Genomic DNA, 20,892 nt, shown 5'->3' with positions numbered 1-20,892 from the left:
GACCTTTTTTATTATCTGAGCGCCAGGAAGAGATTTCTCTGTATATGTTACTATGTCCATCAGTGTGCGCATGTGTGTATGCACAAGTCAAGTGCTAGACTTACTGGATGGCTGGAGGCTACACACTACTGTATCTACATTCTGTGACCTTCTAAGTTATTTTCACCATGTAATTTGTGGTTGCCTGTGTACACCTAGAACTGTGATGGTAAATATTTGGTTCCTCTTTTGCTCACTTTTTATTTGATTTCAAATGCTGTGTTGGCTTTCAGTGCTCATGTTAACTCCTCCCCCCAATAGTCTCTTCTTTATTATAATATTCTGGCTTTTTGGTCATATATGACATTTATAATTTATCATCAAGTATGAAGAATTCATCAATGAGGAAAGCCAGGTAGATGACCTGCTTCTGGCAAAACAGCTCCTCTGCCTGCCTTCTGCATTTTTCCAAGTACCCCATTACTCATCTTGCCCTGGTCTTGGCTACTGAAAGTTGCCTCTCTCTGTTGTGGAGTCAGCAGAAGTTCAATAGGGTGGCACCAGAGGCTACTCTCCCTTGTGACACTGTCTTTAGAGATGCCCAGGAAACAAGGAAGGAATGAGCATGAATTGATTCAGCTCCTGGGTGGGGGTGGGGGGAGGCAAGATGTAGCAAGACAGGCTTAGCAGAAGTGACTGTCATCTTCACAATCCATCACCTAATGTGACTGCTTCATCTGGTCTCATTATAGAGCCATTCCTGCCTAGAGAGGATCATGAGCACTGACTGGAGTGGGAAGGTATATGGAAGGGATGGGGGGCACTGTTAAAATTCCCTGTTTGCCTTCCTATGTGTCATATAGTTAACTTAAGCAATTGACAAACCAGCTGACAAATTCCCGCTGAGGGTTGCCAACTAATTTAAGCAAGCCTTGTTCACATTAAAATAATGAACTTTAATTACTTGTTTTTCTTGATAGGTAGGCACGTGAAGATAAACCAACCATTAACAGAGTTGATAGTAACTCTTGACTCATCCAGATACAAATAAATTCATTCATGGAAAACTGGCCCAATCATTCCCAGGGATGCAATATCACGTGTGTGAGAGGACTTGCCTCAATGGCCTCCTCCCTTCTTCCTGTGTTGGGCAGCATGCCAGTACTCAGGCTCTGCACTTTATTTCTCTGCTTGTGGCTTGGGGCTTCATGCTTTTTATGAGTGTGTACTACCTCATACACCCCCTCCCTCCTAGTCAGCTGACTGTCTGTAGCCCAATCAAGGGTTTCTGGTCTATGTGAGGAATTCATTTATTTATGTTACTCATAGTCTGCCATTCTCACTGAGAATCAAGGTGGATTACACAGAGTAGGTCAAGCACAATCAACAAGACAGAGCATTCGATATATAAACCAGTAAGTTTTGGATCATAAGAATGTGAAAACAAAACTGAAATAAAGCTTTATTAACATGGCACTTTAAACTATGCAGAAATTATGTAGTAGGATCATAGTTACAGCAACTTATACCCTCTCTACACCTTCACCAAAGCATATTTCGCAAACATTTTGTTACAGTACAACCCTAATTAGTTGTATAAAAAAGCTGTCCTGAATAATTTGATGCTGCATAGTTCTGGGAGGGGGGTGAGGAGAGTGCAAGCCTTTCTGACATTATTCCGTCAGATGGGGCCACAACAGAGAAAGCAGCATATGGGAAGCTGTTGATGTTTCCCATTTACACAGTACTACCTGCAGAAGACCCTGCTCTGTTGCTGTTGTGGTACAGCATTGTGAGAATGGCAGTCCTGCAGATATGAGGGATCAAGGCCATGAAGAGCTTTGTATTATCATGCCCTGTCAGTTCACCCTGGGGGACGCCAACTTCTGCTATCACAAACCCTTCTCTGGAATGCTCCTCAGAAATAGTGACCTTGGTCTATTCTCAGGCACTGGTTGTAGTTCTCCTCAGCCTGATCATCAGAGCCTCCTTTATGCCTCTCTCCTCCTGGCACATCCCCACCCCTTTCCACCTCTATTACATTGCTTATTGATCCAAAATGTGGTAGCCAGGCTACTGTAAGGGGGCAGGATACAGGAATCATACCACCCCTGTGCTGAAAGATCTGCTCTAGCTACCCATCTGTTTCCAGGTACAATTCAAATTGCTGATTTTTTACTTATGGCCCTAAATGGCTTGGGGTCAATGTACCTGAAGGACCATCTCTTTGTGTACTGTATAGACAACTAATTAACGTCTGTTTCCAAAGCCTTCTCTCTGTTCCCCCAGCTTTAGAGGTGAAAGCTAGCTCCACAATAGAGAGGCAACTTACAGTAGCCTAAACCAGAACAAAATGAGTAATGGGGTACATGGGAAAATGCAGGAGGCAGACAGGGGAGCTATTTTGCCAGAAGTAGGGGTCATCTACCTGGCTTTCCTCATTGGTGAATTCTTCAGGCTGATTGGAATCATACTTACTTGATGATAAACTGTAAGTGCCATATATGACTGAAAAACCAGAAAGCAGAGTTTTTTTTGTTTTTTAGGTGGCACCTTATCTGTGGGAAATCTAGGTAAAAAAAACCATTTTAGCCTGGTATATAAAACACAGTGAAATAGGCATCAGGTCAGCCTCAAAAGGGAAGGCATTCCACCACTGAAGAAGTCTTATCTCTAGTTGCCAGCTGCCTCATTCCTTCAGGCATTGACATAGGCAACAGAACTTAGAGGATATTAACTGGTGGGCTGGACATTATAACAGTCCTTCAAGTGCCATGGCCCCAGGCCATTTAGGGTCTTATAGATAAGAACTAGCACTCTGAATCATGCCTGGAAACAGATGGGCAACAACTACAGATTTCTCTGTATCCAGCCCCTGACAATATTGGAGATCCTCTTAAGTTTCCACAGTTTTCAAAGTTTTATGTAAAGCACATTAGAAGAATCAAACTTGGATGCCTGCAGTATAGCTCACCAAGACCATATTAAACTTTCCAAGGAATGGCCATAGTTGACATATAATCCATAAGAACATAAGAACATAAGAGAAGCCATGTTGGATCAGGCCAACGGCCCATCAAGTCCAACACTCTGTGTCACACAGTGGCAAAAAATGTTATATACACACATACACTGTGGCTAATAGCCACTGATGGACCTGTGCTCCATATTTTTATCTAAACCCCTCTTGAAGGTGGCTATACTTGTGGCCGCCACCACCTCCTGTGGCAGTGAATTCCACATGTTAATCACCCTTTGGGTGAAGAAGTACTTCCTTTTATCCGTTTTAACCTGACTGCTCAGCAATTTCATCGAATGCCCACGAGTTCTTGTATTGTGAGAAAGGGAGAAAAGTACTTCTTTCTCTACTTTCTCCATTCCATGCATTATCTTGTAAACCTCTATCATGTCACCCCGCAGTCGACGTTTCTCCAAGCTAAAGAGTCCCAAGCGTTTCAACCTTTCTTCATAGGGAAAGTGCTCCAGCCCTTTAATCATTCTAGTTGCCCTTCTCTGCACCTTCTCTAAAGCTATAATATCCTTTTTGAGGTGCGGCGACCAGAACTGCACACAGTACTCCAAATGAGACCGCACCATCGATTTATACAGGGGCATTATGATACTGGCTGATTTGTTTTCAATTCCCTTCCTAATAATTCCCAGCATGGCATTGGCCTTTTTTATTGCAAACGCACACTGTCTTGACACTTTCAGTGAGTTATCTATCATGACCCCAAGATCTCTCTCTTGATCAGTCTCTGCCAGTTCACACCCCATCAACTTGTATTTGTAGCTGGGATTCTTAGCCCCAATGTGCATTACTTTGCACTTGGCCACATTGAACCGCATCTGCCACGTTGACGCCCACTCACCCAGCCTCAACAGATCCCTTTGGAGTTCCTCACAATCCTCTCTGGTTCTCACCACCCTGAACAATTTAGTGTCATCCGCAAACTTGGCCACTTCACTGCTCACTCCCAACTCTAAATCATTTATGAACAAGTTAAAGAGCATGGGACCCAGTACCGAGCCCTGTGGCACCCCACTGCTTACCGTCCTCCACTGCGAAGACTGCCCATTTATACTCACTCTCTGCTTCCTATTACTCAGCCAGTTTTTGATCCACAAGAGGACCTGTCCTTTTACTCCATGATTCTCAAGCTTTCTAAGGAGCCTTTGATGAGGAACTTTATCAAAAGCTTTCTGGAAGTCAAGGTAAACAACATCTATCGGGTCTCCTTTGTCCACATGTTTGTTCACCCCCTCAAAGAAATGCAACAGGTTAGTGAGGCAAGATCTTCCCTTGCAGAACCCATGCTGAGTTTCCTCAATAATCCGTGTTCATCAATGTGCCTACTCATTCTGTCCTTGATAATGGTTTCTACCAACTTTCCCGGTATTGAAGTCAATCCAAAGATGATAAAAGCTACTACATGCTTTGGAGGAGACCTCAGTATCCAGCATTAAGAAAGAATCCAGAAGCTGTCAGTCTGCTCCTTCAGAGAGAGTGCAACTCCCCCAACAAGAGACTATCTCCTCAAATCCTTGAGTGGCTTTTTCATTGACCATCATATTGCAATGTTATTTGGATAGAGCTTCAGTTTACTGGTACTCATGCAAACCATTACTTTCTCCAGGCATTTGTTCAAAATATCAACAGACCTTCCTAACTAAGCTTTAAGGAGAAATACAGCTCAATGTCATCCTCATACTGATAACTTATTCCTTCAGATCCCCAGATGACCTTTCTCAACAGTTCCATGCAAATGGTAACAGCATGGGAGACAAGATGGACCCCTGCAGGAATCCTGTGGGGTTGAGCAGAAATCCCCCCGAGCCAGCTTCGGGAACTAGCTGGGCAAGTAAGAATGAAACCTTAAGAAAAGTCAATAGTCTGTCCCATCCTCTGACCAGTAGTGATCTCCACTATTAGTCTAATCTGCACAGGGTAAAGCAGGAACAGCCCTATGGCTAACTCAGCATTAAGTTGAATCCTGGGTTGATCTCAGATGAAATTTTCCACTAATAGAAGGTATGGAGTGAGTTCCACCAATTCTCCCTTAGAACACAAGAAGAGTCCTGCTCGATCAGATCACTGGTCCATGTAGACCAATGTACTGTTTCACACAGCTGCTAATAACCAGCTGGCACAAGAGGGCAAGCAGGACTCAGAGGCTGAGGCTCTCCCTTGTTGCTGCTTCCCTGTATTGGTATTCAGAGGTTTGCTGCCTCTGTATATAGAAGCTCCATTCAGTCACTACAGCTAGTAACCCATTCTTACTGCAGACCTCGATTTGCCTCTCATGCTATTCCTGAAGGTCCCCTGTCTCTCAGCAGCATTTCAAAGAGATCAGTGAGTCACAGTGGGCAGGGAGAAAGGCAAGAATGTTCTGTCCCACTAATAGAAGAGTCTTGCATGAGCCAAAAATTAATCTGAAACCAAGCCTCCATTGAATAGCAATGATCCTGAACCATGAAGACTAGTGTCTGGAAGGCTAGCAGAGAATGAATTTGTAAGGAAACAGTTCATTACTCATGATAAAAACAAATTAGTAAACAAAACATGTTGCCATTTATATAGCATTTGACTCTTAATATGCAATGTAATAGATTCTGATATGAATATTCCAAGGGGACTGGAAACTAGGCCAAAGGATTATAAATGACAAGACTCATAAACAGCAAGTAAGATGTCATGGGCCCTGACAAGGAGGAGCTGGAAGGGTTAACAGACCTGAAAGAGTTGCCAGCCAGTTCCTCAGCTGAACAAACAGCAGCTGGCCCATCAATCACTCTCCAGGCAACAGTGTCAGCTGTTGATGATCAATCTCCTCCAAGCTCTCCTCCTTCCATCTCAAGAGTTCAAAGCAGGCTCTGGAAAGAACTTTCAGAGCAAAGACATGAGGCACGCCAATACTTCAGATTTCTCAGCCCTAGCAGAATCACTACCACCCAGGGAACAGACTGATTGAGATTCCCATATAGCTCCCACCCAGGACCTGGTAACCTTGTGGAAGCAACAAGTCTATTCACTGGCTTGCATCCACGCTCCTTCCTGATCCTGACTTGCTTGCTTTCCTTGGCACCCTGACCTTTTGGCTTTTGGACATTGACTTCTGATTCCGGTTTGTGATTCTGCATTGGTGACTTGGCTCCTGCTTGACTTCCTGGACTTGACCTTGGACTGGCTTTGGACTTCTGCCTGCCTGCACCCTGAGAACGTGACAGATTGCTTCCACCCACACACTCACTCCACAACATGGATGAGGAGGCAAGCAGAGGCTCTGGGCAGCTAGCAGCCTTGCTCACTCAGGTACAGCACCTCACTCAAATGGTGGCTCGCCTGCAACAGCAGCAGCAAGCCACTGTCGCTGCCCCACCCAAGTGCCCGGTGCTTCCTCCAGAGAAGTTCGCTGGGAAGGTGGAGGAGTTTCCTGCATTCCTGGCAGTGCAGACTGTATATTGAACTAGTTCAGTTTGCTTTATTACGGTCCATGACCAAATACACAGCACAATGCAGGCCAACAACCACATAAAAATTGTAAAAATCAAGATGGACCTAAATAGGTAAAACATAAGGTATTTAATAATAATAATAATAATAATTAAAAAAAATTATTTATACCCCGCCCTCCCCGCCGAGGCAGGCTCAGGGCGGCTTACAGGACATGGCAAAAGCCATGTTAAAACAATAAAACAAGATAATACAATTCAATATTTAAATAATCTAAAAACAATCTAAAAAATATAATCTTATAGTGTTACTATCTCAGTTATAATAATGATGGCGTGATGTTTATTCCAAGTTCCATCTTAGAAGGCTAGCCGGAAGAGGGCGGTTTTGCATGCCCTACAGAATTGGCTAATATCCCGTAGGGCCCGCACCTCTTCCGGCAGCTGGTTCCACCATTGGGGTGCCTTTATAGAGAAGGCCTGTTCTCTAGTTGTTTTTAATTTGGCCTCCTTTGGCCCAGGTACTTCCAGAAGGTTTTGTGAACTGGATCGTAGTGCTCTCTGGGGAACATATGGAGAGAGGCGGTCCCTAAAGTAGGCAGGTCCTTGGCCATATAGGGCTTTAAAGGTAATAACCAGCACCTTGTAACGAACTCGGTATACAATTGGCAGCCAATGCAACTCCCGCAGCCTAGGCTGCACATGTTCCCACCGGGGTAGGCCCAATAGCAGTCTGGCTACCACATTCTGCACTAGCTGCAGTTTCTGAGTTCGGCACAGGGGCAGCCCCATGTAGAGGGGCTGAACACCAGAACCTGGAGCATCTACAGACTGCTCAATGCCTCACCCAGCATCAGATCTGGTGGTCACTCTTCTTCTCCTGGTTTGACTTCCAGATTAACTACATCCTGCAGAACCAGAACCGGAAAGCGGACGCCCTCTCCCGAAAATCGGGGTACACTGTGCCTCTAATAGAAGAGACCCCCAACTGGACTCATCCTTGCACCCTCGGTCTTTGCTGCCACCATGACTTGCCCGACCTTGGCTGCAGACGGTCAGGCCAGCCAGGCCCATGACCCCTGGGCTCAGCAACACCTCCTGGAAATGCAAGATCTGGCCGGGGACCTCCCGCCAAGGTCTCCTCCTGCACCGTGGGTACCTATACGTGCCTCCGGGACCCCTCCAGGCTGACATGTTCCACCTGACCCACGACTCACCTCCTGCGGGGTACTTTGGCCAACACACGCGGGAGTTCTTGTGGCCTTGCGTCCGTGCCGACGTGGCCCATTATGTCGCTTCCTGTGAGGTCTGCCAGCAAGCCAGGGATGTACCGGCCAAGCCCCCAGGGCTTTTGCATCCCCTACCCACGCCTGCAGGACCCTGGGACACCATCTCCCTGGACTTTATCACCGATCTCCCCAGGTCCAAGGGGCACACTTGCATCCTGGTTATGGTGGACCTCTTCACCAAGATGGCTCACTTTGTTCCATGTCCCAAGCTGCACACGGCTCCTGAAACAGCCCAGCTCTACCTCCAGCACATCTTTCGCCTGCACAGGCTCCTGGCACACTTGATCTCAGACCAAGGCCCTCCCGATTCTGGCAACCCCTGCACTCCAGCTTAGGCACCAGATGCATTTGCCCTCAGCGTACCAGCCCCAAATAGATGGGCAGGCCGAACGCACCAATGCCACGCTGGAACAATACCTGCGTTGTTACACCAGCTATCAGCAGGATGACTGGGCCACCTTGCTACCCCTGGCCGAGTTTGCCTTCTTACCGCAGTCCTGCCCCCCACAGCAGTCCTTGCTGCTGATATGCACCTGCAGGAACTCCAGGCTCTCCAGGACTTGCTCCGAGAGCAACTCCAACAGGCTAAAGAGGCCTACAAGACAGCCGCCAACCGAAAGCAACAGGTGGGGCCCCACTGAAGCCCGGGGACAACATCTAGCTCTCCACCTGTTACCTGCGTCAGTCTGGCCGGTTTTGCAAGTTGGACTCTCGCTTCGCGGGGCCTTACCTGATCATGGACCAAATCAACCCTGGCTACAGCTGCCGACCACCCTCTGCATCCACCCAGTCTTCCACCGGTCCCTCCTTGTTCCTGCTACACCACTGGATTCCATTCGACCGTCACCTCCAGCACCGCCTCCTCCTGTCCTAGTCAATGACGAGGAGGAATATGAGGTCCACCAGCTCCTGGATTCCCGAATCCACCGCAGGGACCTCCAGTACCTTGTAGACTAGGAAGGCTATGGCCCCGAGGACCGTTCATGGGAACCCGCGGACAACATACATGCCCCTGACTTCGTTCAGCAGTTCCACACGACCTACCCTGACTGGCCTGGTCCTTCTGTGTGTGGGGGGGTCCTGTGGGGGGGATAGTGTCATGAGCCCTGACGAGGAGGTGCTGGAAGCATTAACAGACCTGGAAGAGTTGCCAGCCGGTTCCTCAGCTGAACAAACAGCAGCTGGCCCATCAATCACTCTCCAGGCACCAGTGTCAGCTGTTGACGATCAATCTCCTCCAAACTCTCCTCCTTCCATCTCAAGAGTTCGAAGCAGGCTCTGGAAAGAACTTTCAGAGCAAAGACATGAGGCACGCTGATGCTTCAGATCTCTCAGCCCTGAGTTCTAGCAGAGTCACTGCCACCCAGGGAGCAGGCTGATTGAGACTCCCATATAGCTTCCACCCAGGACCTGGTAACCTTGTGAAAGCGACAAGTCTATTCTCTGGCTTGTATCCAAACTCCTTCCTGATTCCTGGCCTGCTTGAGTTCTAGCAGAGTCACTGCCACCCACGGAGCAGGCTGATTGAGACTCCCATATAGCTTCCACCCAGGACCTGGTAACCTTGTGAAAGCAACAAGTCTATTCTCCGACTTGCATCCACACTCCTTCCTGATTCCTGACCTGCTTGATTTCCTTGGCACCCTGACCTTTTGGCTTTTGGACATTGACTTCTGATTCCAGTTTGTGATTCTGCATTGGTGACTTGGCTCCTGCTTGACTTCCTGGACTTTGACCTTGGACTGGCTTTGGACTCCTGCCTGCCTGCACCTTGAGAACGTGACATAAGACATTTAGAAATTCAGTGAGAGGAAAAAATGGAGAAGCAACATTTCTTAAGCAGATGTAGGGGGGATTACAGATGGCATGTTAGAGAAGGTCAGCTGCCTCTGAGGTAATAAGAAAGAAGTTTGATTTGTGACTGAATACAAAAAGGAAACACTTGAAAATGGAGAGGATAGTCTCTGTGATAAACACTTCTAGCATAGCACAATTTTTCAGCAACTATTATTCTGTATCCAATGTAATCACATTCATAGTAACTTAGCCAACAGCTCAGCAATATCTGTCTCCCAACCTAGAGCAGGATGGTGGATGAAGGACAAACTCAGAAACGCACCCAATTAATTTGGCATACTTCTGACAGAGAATACAGAATGCTAGATCAGTGTGACAGATTTCAACCCACCCAGATCAGGGATTCCACGGCCAAACCTTGGGTTGGCAACAATTAGGGTAACAGTAGAGAGAGAACTAATGTAGACTCCCCATATAGGAAAGTTGTATTAATTTTCTGCTTTGCCTCTTTTGTCAATTCTCTGGATCAGAACAGAATGACAACCTCTCCCCAGCCTGAGGTGTCTGGCAGGGCTCAGCACCAGGGTAACTCCTGGAAGCCGGCTGCCAGCAAGCCCCATCTAGGTAGTCACAAGCTATAAGAAGCAGAATGACAACAACAATAATAGGAGAAATCTGAATTGTAAGTAGTGCCTATTGAGAATATTCACATCGTTACCTAAAAGCTGAATTTAACTAAAGGTCCTAAAAAAAGGCAGTGCAAAAATAAAAGCAAGGCATAGCTCTCCCAACCAAAGCATCAACAGCAAAGTCTATGCTTGCATCAGGTAAGGAACAGCAAATGAAATTTGCCCACATATTGTTGCAAGACTAAAGTGCTTGAAACGACAAAGCAAAGGTATTTAAAAATGGCAGAAAGAGGAAAAGGAGTCAGTCAGTGTTGGAAAACTCATGTTTCCACCAAGAAGAAAGGATACAAGCTCAAGGCATTGGAAGTACAAAGTAATAATGAAGAACCAAGCCCATTCAGTTTCTACCAGACTGTCCTGCAGTTCAGAGAGTAAGAAAGACCTGTTGGACAAATGCAATATCAAATCAGCATTTAGACTCCTGCCAGTTTATCTGACAGATTTTCATTTGCTAGGTTTTGCCTTCAAAGGAAAGATTTTGCTAGGCAGGGCCCTTCCCTAGGGCTCTGCAATATCTTCAGCAATTCAGTACCAGGCTGGTGTTTGGCTGTCCTGGCTGTCAATGCTGGATGCCATGGCTCATTACCTGGATGCCCACCCATTTGCAGCATCAGCACAACAGGGACAATATGCGTGACTCATGCAAGTCACTATGCCATTAGCCAAAGAGTTGGGTGTCTCACTGGCTGGGTGTCCCACTAGCCAAATAAAACTGAAGAAATCTGGTATTCTTGGGAGCTGAGCTACATAATGTTATCTAATTATGCCTATTGCTTGGTTAGCTAGATACACTATGTAAGCGAGTCATTTTGTGGATCGCTTGAATTTTTCCTGTAAAATATGAAGGCCATTTGTCAAGCATTTACGCCAAGTAATGTCATAAACAAGAGAGTAGCATCACATGGTAAGTCATGAGTTGCATGAGAAATGGTATGTATCCATGCAGCATTTTGCTTGCCAATCGTAGCAGGATGTTATTCCATAGGCATTAACTGCTGGTCAAGGCACAGCTTCATATAGAGCAGACTGTTGTGGTTTTGGGCATATTTTAGAGGTAGGTAGGTACTACACATTGCCATGGCTCACAGAATGGCTGGATGCAAGCATCACTTGCAACATTATATATTTCTGGAATTTCCCCCCACAGTACTTGTTATCTACCTGTGGCCAGAGGCTTTTGCAACTGGCTCTGTGTACTTCCATTGTGACAATCACACTACAGTGCACACAATAAAGTCAGAATTATCCAGTTCACCAAGGGTCAGGATGTTAGCTAGGGGATTTGTACATCAGTGCCTGAGATTCAACATTCTGTTCGACTTATCATACTCTGGGTCTAGATAATGGCACAGCTTATGCATTATTTCATTTCCAAGTGCAACACTTAACTCCCATCTCCCTAACAGAAGATGAGGCAACAGAGAAGATTCCAGTGGCATTACGGAATTTGAGAGGGGTGAGACTGCCACGCAGTAGAAGCCGGCTTTCAGGATTTCAGATTCACACTTCCAGGATTTCAAATTCTGGCTACAGTAAGAATGGCGGGGGGTGAGGGGGGCTGGCTGATGACACTGGGAAGGATGTGAAAGATAAAGAGAACATTAAAAGTCGACTGATAATATGGGACACAATATTGTCTCAGTAGCTACTGGCCATGAGATTCAAATCACATTGTTCCTTAATTTATGAAAAACACTGTTTAGGATTGCACCATTCACAGTATTTCTGGTGAAGTTGGTTTTAAGTTTGTATGCAGATTACTCTGATTAACCATTCCAATACAAGAGCATATTCTGTGTTGAGCAAACAATGTTAATAAGACTAAGGGCATCTGAAATGGATCAGAAAGGAATTAGTAAGCACGTTTCAGTGGGTTATTTATCCAGCTGAGGTACAGTTACTTTGAGATGTGTAGCTCAGGCACAGTAACACCAGACAACTTCTGGTTTATTTATTTGAGCACTAGGAAGGGGCATTTCAAATAAGAACAACATCAGCGGCCTGTTTGGGCAGCAATGGCTGAAAGTATGAAAAGATGGTGATCCCAGGTCTCTGAAATGATGTTAGACTGCTATGCTCATTGAAGCAGTTAAGAAATGCTGGTCCAAGTGCTACAGCAAAAAAGAAGTATTCAGCCTCACTAGTATTCTCAGCTAATTCAACCGCAGGCCAATTGGAGTGATATGTGGCGGCTCATATTACGGCTGGAAGTGTATTGGGGATTTGACAGTATGTATACAGAATAAAATTCTAACCACCACATCTTTGCAGGTGTGGAGAGCCATGGTCTGCCCAAGCAGGTAATCATCTATAACCACGGCACTGTGTTCTTGGCAAGAAAAGGGTGGGCTGCTCCAGCATCAGCTGGCAGCATGGCATCCGTGCTTCCTCCAGGATCAACTGGTTGGGAAAGAAGGCATGGCGTAGTGTTGTACCAGCTGCTTTCAACCCTTTCTCATCACATGAAGGCCTGCCATCTGACTCACATTATTCTGATCCACCTAGGTGAGCATGATTTTGGTAAAACAAAAGAGAAATCAATTCATATTCAGATGTAAGTGACCTCACCTTGCATATGGCTTGGTTCACAGGTGTATTTTTAATCAGGCCTGGAATGCTCCAAAGAAGGGTGTGGAAGGCCAGCAGTATCTCCAAGGGTACTGACAGAGCCAGAAGAAAAGTGAACTATGTTACTGGAAGGCGGCATATGCCTCCCCATTTTGGCATCAAGCATTCATTGCTGCAGCTGTATAGACATGGCAAATACCTCACAGATGAAGAATATGACATGTTCCTCAAGGATCTGAGACAGAGTTTGCTAGAAGACAATCAAGCAGGTTGGGGGGAAGGGTAAGCAAAAGCTCTTCTGTAATGATGATGCAAGTAAACATGCCCTAAAGAAGAATCAGAGAAGTTTGACAAATAAACTAAGACGGGGTGTCAAACTCATTTAGTATGAGGGCCAGATATGACATACATGAGACCTTGTCAGGCTGGGCCATGTGTGTCATAAAATGTAATACCAGGTAGCACATATATAAACTTTATAAAAGGAACAAGAAAACAAAGATTCAAAATAAGACATGCTTAAAACATTAGCACACTCGCAATATTTTGTTTAATAGTCTCTGATAACTGACACCTCTTACTCTGAATTATTGCATCAAAAACTAGAGACAATGTCTGAGCTGTAGCAATCTTGAGTATGCTGTTCAGGTGTTGTTCAGGTGTACATCTGTAAGTTGCAAACCTACTTTTGATTTATTGACATTCATTACAGAAATCTCATGGTCAATGCTTTGATCCTATGACCCAGAGGAAAACATTAAATGGCTGGGCATTGTGAGAATTTGTACATAAACTGCTTCATGTGCTGGTCAAGAACATGTGAAGGCACCATGGCACAGATTGAGTGCTATGTGTTTATTTACAAAAATGTAGTGTTCCCTAGAAAAATAACTGCAGCTCTTATGCAGCAGTGCAGGAACAGAAGATAGCCACATACAGTGGTCAGTACCAGCATACTATCTGGGAAGTTTAAGTTCAAAATCCCAAATCAATCAAAGCAAATCAAAGGAAAATGTGAAAGAAAAATCAAAGGAAATGTGCTGGGTAAACTTGGTCTGGATGCACTCTCAGTCTAATCCTGGCTTGTTATTCCTCTTCTGTACAGTTTGCATGCTTTCCTATTGAGAAAGACTGAATCATGAGAGCATGAATAAAGGGAGAGGCAAAATAAAGAGAGAGGCAAACTCAGTTGCACCCATAACAAGTCCAACAAAATACACACACTCTCTATCTGTCTCTCTGTAGCAAGGCAAAAACTCATACCTTGACTTTGCTGGTCTTGCAGCTGCTTTCTTTGTATCATACCATACCATACCATACCAAACCTTTAATGGCATAATAGTTGCAAATAAAAATACACAGAATATAAAAATTTAAACATTGAAGATAAAATCAAAATGAAACCGGCTTTTATATGTAAGTTTTAAGACATTAGTTGTTTGGTATTAGTTTTATTTATTTATTTATTTTTATCAGAACAGTGCCAATTGCCATCCAACAGAACCCTCTTAATGGCATTGGGCAAGTGGCCAAGAGAAGTGGAGGAGGAATCTGCTTCTATGCCAGTTTGCAAACAGTTTAGGATAGAGGACTTTTTTACCTTAAACAAGTCTAAATCTGCTCTGCCGTCCATTGCTATTAAAACATCAAATTGCTTTTCCCCTGTAGAAGACGTGTTAGAGCCAGCAGAAAAGGAGGAACTGACTAATGAGCCTGACCACAAAGATGTCGTAGACTCTCAACTCTAGTCTGGGGTGGGGGCTTTAAAGGTGCAGCAGAGACAGCATGATAATGAAGAAAGATCCATGTCTTCTGATGAGCTCGCCCCAATTACCTTGATTGCAAACACAGTGGAATGTATCTTTAAAAAGTTAAAGGGATTAGAAGATCAAATTCTTGACCTTTCTTTGGAAATAAAGAGACTATCAGTGTCAACGGATAAAGTTCACTTAGCCCAGCTGGATGATATCTCTATTGAAGCTTTAGCCCCTTTAAAGCGGTGTCCATCTGCAACACAGGACGTGGATCCCCGGAGCGCCTTCACAGAGTCTAAGGTCAGCGTGGGCCATGAAAGGAACGTGCAACAATTGGTTCTACAGCCCAATAAGGTATGCATCACAGTTTGTCCTTATGGCAGGAAGACCCCAAGCTGGAGAAGTAAACTTTTAGTTAAATCTCATCTCTGTGAACTTCTTCATCTGAACTATCACAAAATTGACTTGATTACCATCTAATCTCTTAATGATCAGTCTCAAATGCAGAGGATTCTGCTTACCTTTCAATCCCCCAACATTCCTTCACTAATTTTGAGGCGAAAGAATTACTTATGGTCGAAGGGGGTTTTCCCTGTGTGATCCTTTATTAACTCTCAAACTAATGCTCTGCTGCCTAATCTGTCCGCAAGGGAAAGTACACGAAGTAATCCTCATCTTTTGAAGAAGGCATCATCTTCAGCGGCAAAATATAAGACTTCGCTGTGTTTTAAGGTATCCAGATCTGGTCAGTTCCAATCAAACCCCGAGTTGGATAATGAATCATCAGTGCAGCCCTCTATGGATGTGATGCATAGTCCCCTTAATGTTTCAATAGAAGATGACCTTCTGCAGTCATTTGGGAGTCTTCCAGCAAAAGATCAACAGGCGATCCTCGTGAGACTTGAATGTACTAAGCGGCAGCTGCAAATGTTTTTAGAGCTGGGGAAATCAGTTCCTCCAATCAACCTGGATCCTGCAGGCAACCCCCTGTCCCCTTGTTCCCCATTGGCTGACTTAATTGATCTGACTATGGAACCCTCTCTAACTGGCTCAATGGCTGTATTTTCACTGATGTCGCCAGGGTGCTAGAAAGGATATCCATTATCGATTGACTACCAGCTAGGGAAGCCACAAGGAATATCTACATTGTCTCCTGGAACATAGCTGGGTGGAAGAGTAAAGTGAATGACTCAGATTTTTTGGACTTTTTGAAATGCTTTGATTGTGTCTTCCTTCAGGAAACATGGGCGGAAGACAGTTTTAGACTGATGGATTTTAAAATTTTTAATCTCCCTGCTTACAGAACTCATTCTAAAGGTTGCAGTAAAGCAGGCCTGGCTGCTTTGGTGAAATCTAACTTGCCATTTAAGGTGGTCCTCTTGGATCCTTGCCCGCCATTTGCCCAGGTTTTATTGCTGTCCTCTCCAGCACTGACTCTAATCATGATTAATGTTTATTTAGCCCCTTCTAATGGAGAGCTGGAGTTTGATGCTGTCTGGGAGAAATTTTCTGATTATGTGATGTCTTTGTCTAGGAAATTCCATACTGCTCAGCTCATGTTTTTTGGTGATTTTAATGCTCAGATAGGCAGTAATAATCAGAAATGGATCTCTTATTTTGGCTTTGAAGTGGCTGAATCCCTTTCACTACAATTATGTTTGCCCCGTTGTTCTAAAGATACTTTAATCAATAAGGCAGGTCTTAGATTAATTGAATTCTGCATAGCACACAATGCTATAATATTTAATGGTCTTTCCAAATTTCCGGCTGCAACTGATTTTACTTTTTTTTCCACACGGGGTTGCAGTGTGATAGATTTTTGTTTGGGTTCACCCAACCTTCTGTCATCTATCGATAACTTTTACATTGATTCGCACACGGAAAGTGACCACTTGCCCCTAATTCTATCTTTAAGATTGGATCTGGAGGTTAATATGGTATCATCTTCCCAATCTGTGATGGCCTCTGAGAATTTCTAAAAAAAATCAAGTGGTCCCTGGCCTTAGAAAGGGAGTGTTCTTCCCTCTTTGGCTCTGAAGCACTGTGCAGATTAAGGGATTCAATCATAAATTCCAATTCAGATGATACAGTCCTTTCAGGATTCTCATTATTAATTGATTACTGTAGTGATAAAGCTAAACCTGTGATCTTGTCTAGGTCTAGTTTCTCTAGCTGGTTCGATACAGATTGTTTAGCTTGGAAACAAGAACTGAGAGCACAATTTAAAGAAGCCTGTCACTCCAAAGATCCAACAAAAATTAAGGCCTACATTGCTTGTAAGACAACCTACCTGGAGCTTATCACATCCTTTCTTTGTATCTCTCCAGTAGGTTGCTGGTCTTGCAGCTGCTTTCTTTGTATGTCTCCAGCAGGTTCCAGGAAACTGGGCAAAGAAAGCTCTCCCTCTTTCCCTCCTTCTCGAGGAGACAAGAAGAGGGAGGAGCCTTGGCCACTCGAAGGAAGAGAGGCTTGGCTTAGTAGCTATGCAGTCTGATTGATTGAGCCTGGCAAACTTAATCACACAGCAGAGCTACAGAGCAGAGCTCCTCTATTGGCTGAGGTTCCTTATCCTTTTGGGAAGGAGAGGGAGGGAGGACGAAAAGAGCAAGAGGCTGCTTTGCTCAGCTGCCTCTTTACAGGAGAGAAAGAAAAAATGGCAACTGAATGAAGCAGATGAGGGAGAAGGAAGCAGATGATGGCTACTTACTGGCAGGCCTGATTGGAGCCCTTTGGGGACCAGATCAGGCCCATGGAACATACGTTTGACACCCCTGCACTAAGACATCAACTGGACTACGAAGAGCACTTTCTTCAGACCAGAAACTCACATCTAATTTGGTTGATGACTCTCAATCTAATGTTTAGCTGCAGGGGAAGACATTTTGGCAGGCCTCCTGCAAATATCAGTAGTGGGTTGACCAGGAAGAGTTTGACTTGTAATTATGAGTACTCATGGACTCTGAGCTAGGGTAGAGGTGCCTATATAGTTTGGGAGTAGTCAGGAGGAGACCTGATTCCACTCAGTTCTGAAGGCTAGCTGCCTATACCTCAAAGGAACAGTAAATTCAATAGCTGATGCTGCCTGATGCAATAAGCTTAAAATTACTCTGCTTTGATGTAAATTTAACAGAGTTATGGCCCTCATTAATGAATAATGTATCTGGACCTCTTTGTTCTGAAGAAAGTTATGTTCTAAAAGGGACTGTAGTGTAAACTCTACATGGGGTAAGGTTGTCATTAGCCAATCAAGTTAAGAGGTTGGGATATTCTTTGATCCATTCTTGGTAATAGAGAACAAGGTTAATGCCATTGTTAGGAATGCCACCTTTTTTTTAATCTGCCAATCCATGCTTTCATAACTTCTAGACTGGATTACTGTAACACACCATAGATGGGGCTGCACATGAAGTCAAGTTGGAGGCTACATCCATTGCCAATCTCACAAAAGAGAGCTTTGACTCTCAAAGCTTAAACCCCTAAAATCTTGTTGGTCTTTGAGGTGCTACTAGGTCTTTGAGCTAGATTCAAATCTAGCTGTTCTAATGCAGACCAACATGGCTATGCTCTGAAACTGTCCACTGCCAACATGTCAGCTTTTTACCTTGGCTATTAGCTACTTTGAACATATATCAGTCTTGCAACAGTTACATACTGGTTGCCTATATGCTTTTAGATTCAAATCAAGGTACTGTTCTTTCTTCTTTTAAGGCCATTCACAATATGGGGCTCACACATATGAAGGACCACTTCTGCTTATATGAACACCTGTAACAGTTGCATGCCTTACAGTAGCCCCTGCTACCTGTTCCTTTGTCAGGACAGGGCCAGCTCACCCACTAGGCAAACTAGGCAGTTGCCTAGGGTGCCGGGAGGTCAGGCACAATAAATTCGACCTTCCTCCCTAGGCAAATGCCTAGTTTTCCTGCTCTCAGCCTCCTACTCCCTCCATTCCCCACCAGGTCTATTTCAATGTCTGAGAATGGGCAGTTAAGCACCATGCTCCTGGGCTATTTAAACGTGCCCCCCCCCCCAATCAGCTGACTGGCAGGTAAAACCACACCAGAGACTCCCAGCTCCCACATGCTCATTGTCAGTGCTGGATTGAGGGGGCAAGCCAGCAGCAGCGAGAAGGGTCAGCAAGCTGCTGAAAAAGCAGTGGCTGCTGCTGCCTCCTCTCCATTTCCTTCCCAATCCAGGGTGGAAGTGGGGAGAAGGCATCAGCAGCTGCTGCTTTTTCAACAGCTTGCTGGCCCTTCCCGCTGCTGCTGGCCTGCCCCCTCAACCCAGCACTGACAGTGAGCACGTGGAGGGGGGGCAGCATAAGAGCCAGGAGCCTCCGGTGTGGTTTTACCCGCCGATCAGTTGATCATCGGGGGGCACCTTTAAATAGCCCAGGAGCGTGGTGCTCGACTGCCCATTCCCGGGCATTGAAATAGACCTGGTGGGGAAGTGAGGGAGGAGGTACAGTGGAGGGGGGCAGAGGGATGCTGCAGAGGGGGGCTGTGGGTCATGAGTCTGCCTAGGGCACCATGTGCCCTAGAGCCGGTCCAGGCTCAGGATAGCTCATTTATCTGTGGCTGTCTCACTAGTCTTCCATCATATTTTCTATAACGGGCTCCCAGAAGTCTCTCTCTCTCTCTCTCTCTCTCTCGGCTTGGCTTCGCGAACGAAGATTTAAGAAGGGTGCAATAGTCCACGTTTGCTGCAGGCTCGCTGGTGGCTGACAAGACCAATGTGGGACAGGCAGGTCCGGCCACAGCGGCTGCAGGGAAAAGTCTGATTTGGGGTTGGTGCTGTAGCAGTGCGATTCTTCCTCAATCTCCTTTTGTCCTCAAGACCAGCTATGCGTGTGTTCTCAAAGGAAGAGACAGCCTGGTGGATGGTGTGCCTCCATGCTTTGCGATCTGAGGCTAGGTCAGACCACTGGTGATGGTTGATGTGACAGGTGCTAAGGGATTTCTTCAAGGAGTCCTTGTACCTCTTCTTTGGTGCCCCTCTATTTCGATGGCCGGTGGAGAGTTCGCCATACAGGGCAATCTTGGGAAGGCGGTGGTTTTCCATCCTAGAAATATGCCCTGCCCAGCGCAGCTGCGTCTTCAACAGCAGTGCCTCGATGCTGGTAACCTCTGCCCGCTTGAGGACTTCAGTGTTGGTCACAAAGTCACTCCAGTGGATGTTGAGGATGGTGCGAAGGCAGCGCTGATGAAAGCGCTCAAGGAGTCGCAGGTGATGACGGTATAAAACCCACGATTCGGAGCCATAGATGAGGGTTGTCATCACAACCGCTTTGTAAACATTGATCTTTGTGCCTTTTTTCAGATGCTTGTTGCTCCACACTCTTTTGTGCAGTCGGCCAAATGCACGGTTTGCCTTTGCCAGCCTGTTGTCAATCTCCTTGTCGATCTTGGCATCTGAGGAGATGATGCACCCTAGGTAGCTGAACTGCTGGACTGTCTTCAGAACTGATTCACCCACAGTGATGCAGGGAGGGTGATAATCTTCCTGGGGTGCAGGCTGGTGGAGAACTTCTGTCTTCTTCAGACTAACTTCTAGGCCGAATAGCTTGGCAGCCTCTGCAAAGCAGGACGTCATATGCTGCAGAGCTGATACCGAGTGGGAGACGAGTGCAGCATCATCAGCAAACAGTAGCTCTCGGATGAGTTTTTCCATTGTCTTGGAGTGGGCCTTTAGTCGCCTCAGGTTGAACAGGCTGCCATCGGTGCGATAGCGGATGTAGACACCATCGTCCTCATCTAGATCTACTGCGGCTCTTTGAAGCATCACGCTAAAGAAAATCGTAAAGAGAGTTGGCGCGAGAACGCAGCCTTGCTTTACACCTGTGCCTATTGGGAAGGGCTCCGAGAGGTCGTTGCAGTGTCTGACTTGGCCTCGCTGGTCTTCGTGTAGCTGGATGATCATGCTGAGGAACCTTGGGGGACATCCTAAACGTTCCAAGATTTGCCACAGGCCTTTCCTGCTAACGGTATCGAAAGCTTTGGTAAGGTCGACAAAAGTCACATACAGACCCTTGTTCTGTTCCCTGCATTTCTCTTGGAGCTGCCTGAGAACAAATACCATGTCGGTGGTGCTCCTGTTAGCTCTGAAGCCGCACTGGCTCTCTGGGAGGAGTTCTTCTGCAAAGGTGGGCACCAGTCTATAACGGGCTCCCAGAAGTATTAAACCACAAAGTACCCATCCTTACTGGCTTTTCAGAAGGCCTATAAGGCAGTTTCTCCCTCCAATGGGCTCTTTGCTGACTTTGGTGAGATTGTTTTGTGTGGTTGTATTACCCTTTTTTTAAGCAAGTGATTCACACTGCATTATTAGTATTCAGACACCAGGGTTTTTATTAGTGTATTGATT

General features: G+C 45.6%; 1 protein-coding gene across 1 annotated transcript in view; it reads right to left on the bottom strand.

Annotated features, from left to right (window-relative positions):
- Positions 1–20,892, bottom strand: part of SDCCAG8 (SHH signaling and ciliogenesis regulator SDCCAG8) — a 200,707-nt gene that overhangs the window by 68,135 nt on the left and 111,680 nt on the right. The gene's annotated exons all lie outside the window — the stretch shown is intronic.

The sequence above is a fragment of the Heteronotia binoei genome, chromosome 1, assembly GCF_032191835.1.
Source record: "Heteronotia binoei isolate CCM8104 ecotype False Entrance Well chromosome 1, APGP_CSIRO_Hbin_v1, whole genome shotgun sequence".
NCBI classification, from domain to species: domain Eukaryota; kingdom Metazoa; phylum Chordata; class Lepidosauria; order Squamata; family Gekkonidae; genus Heteronotia; species Heteronotia binoei.
The sequence above is the reverse complement of the archived record's forward strand: the minus strand, read 5'-3'. Positions and strand labels throughout refer to the sequence as shown.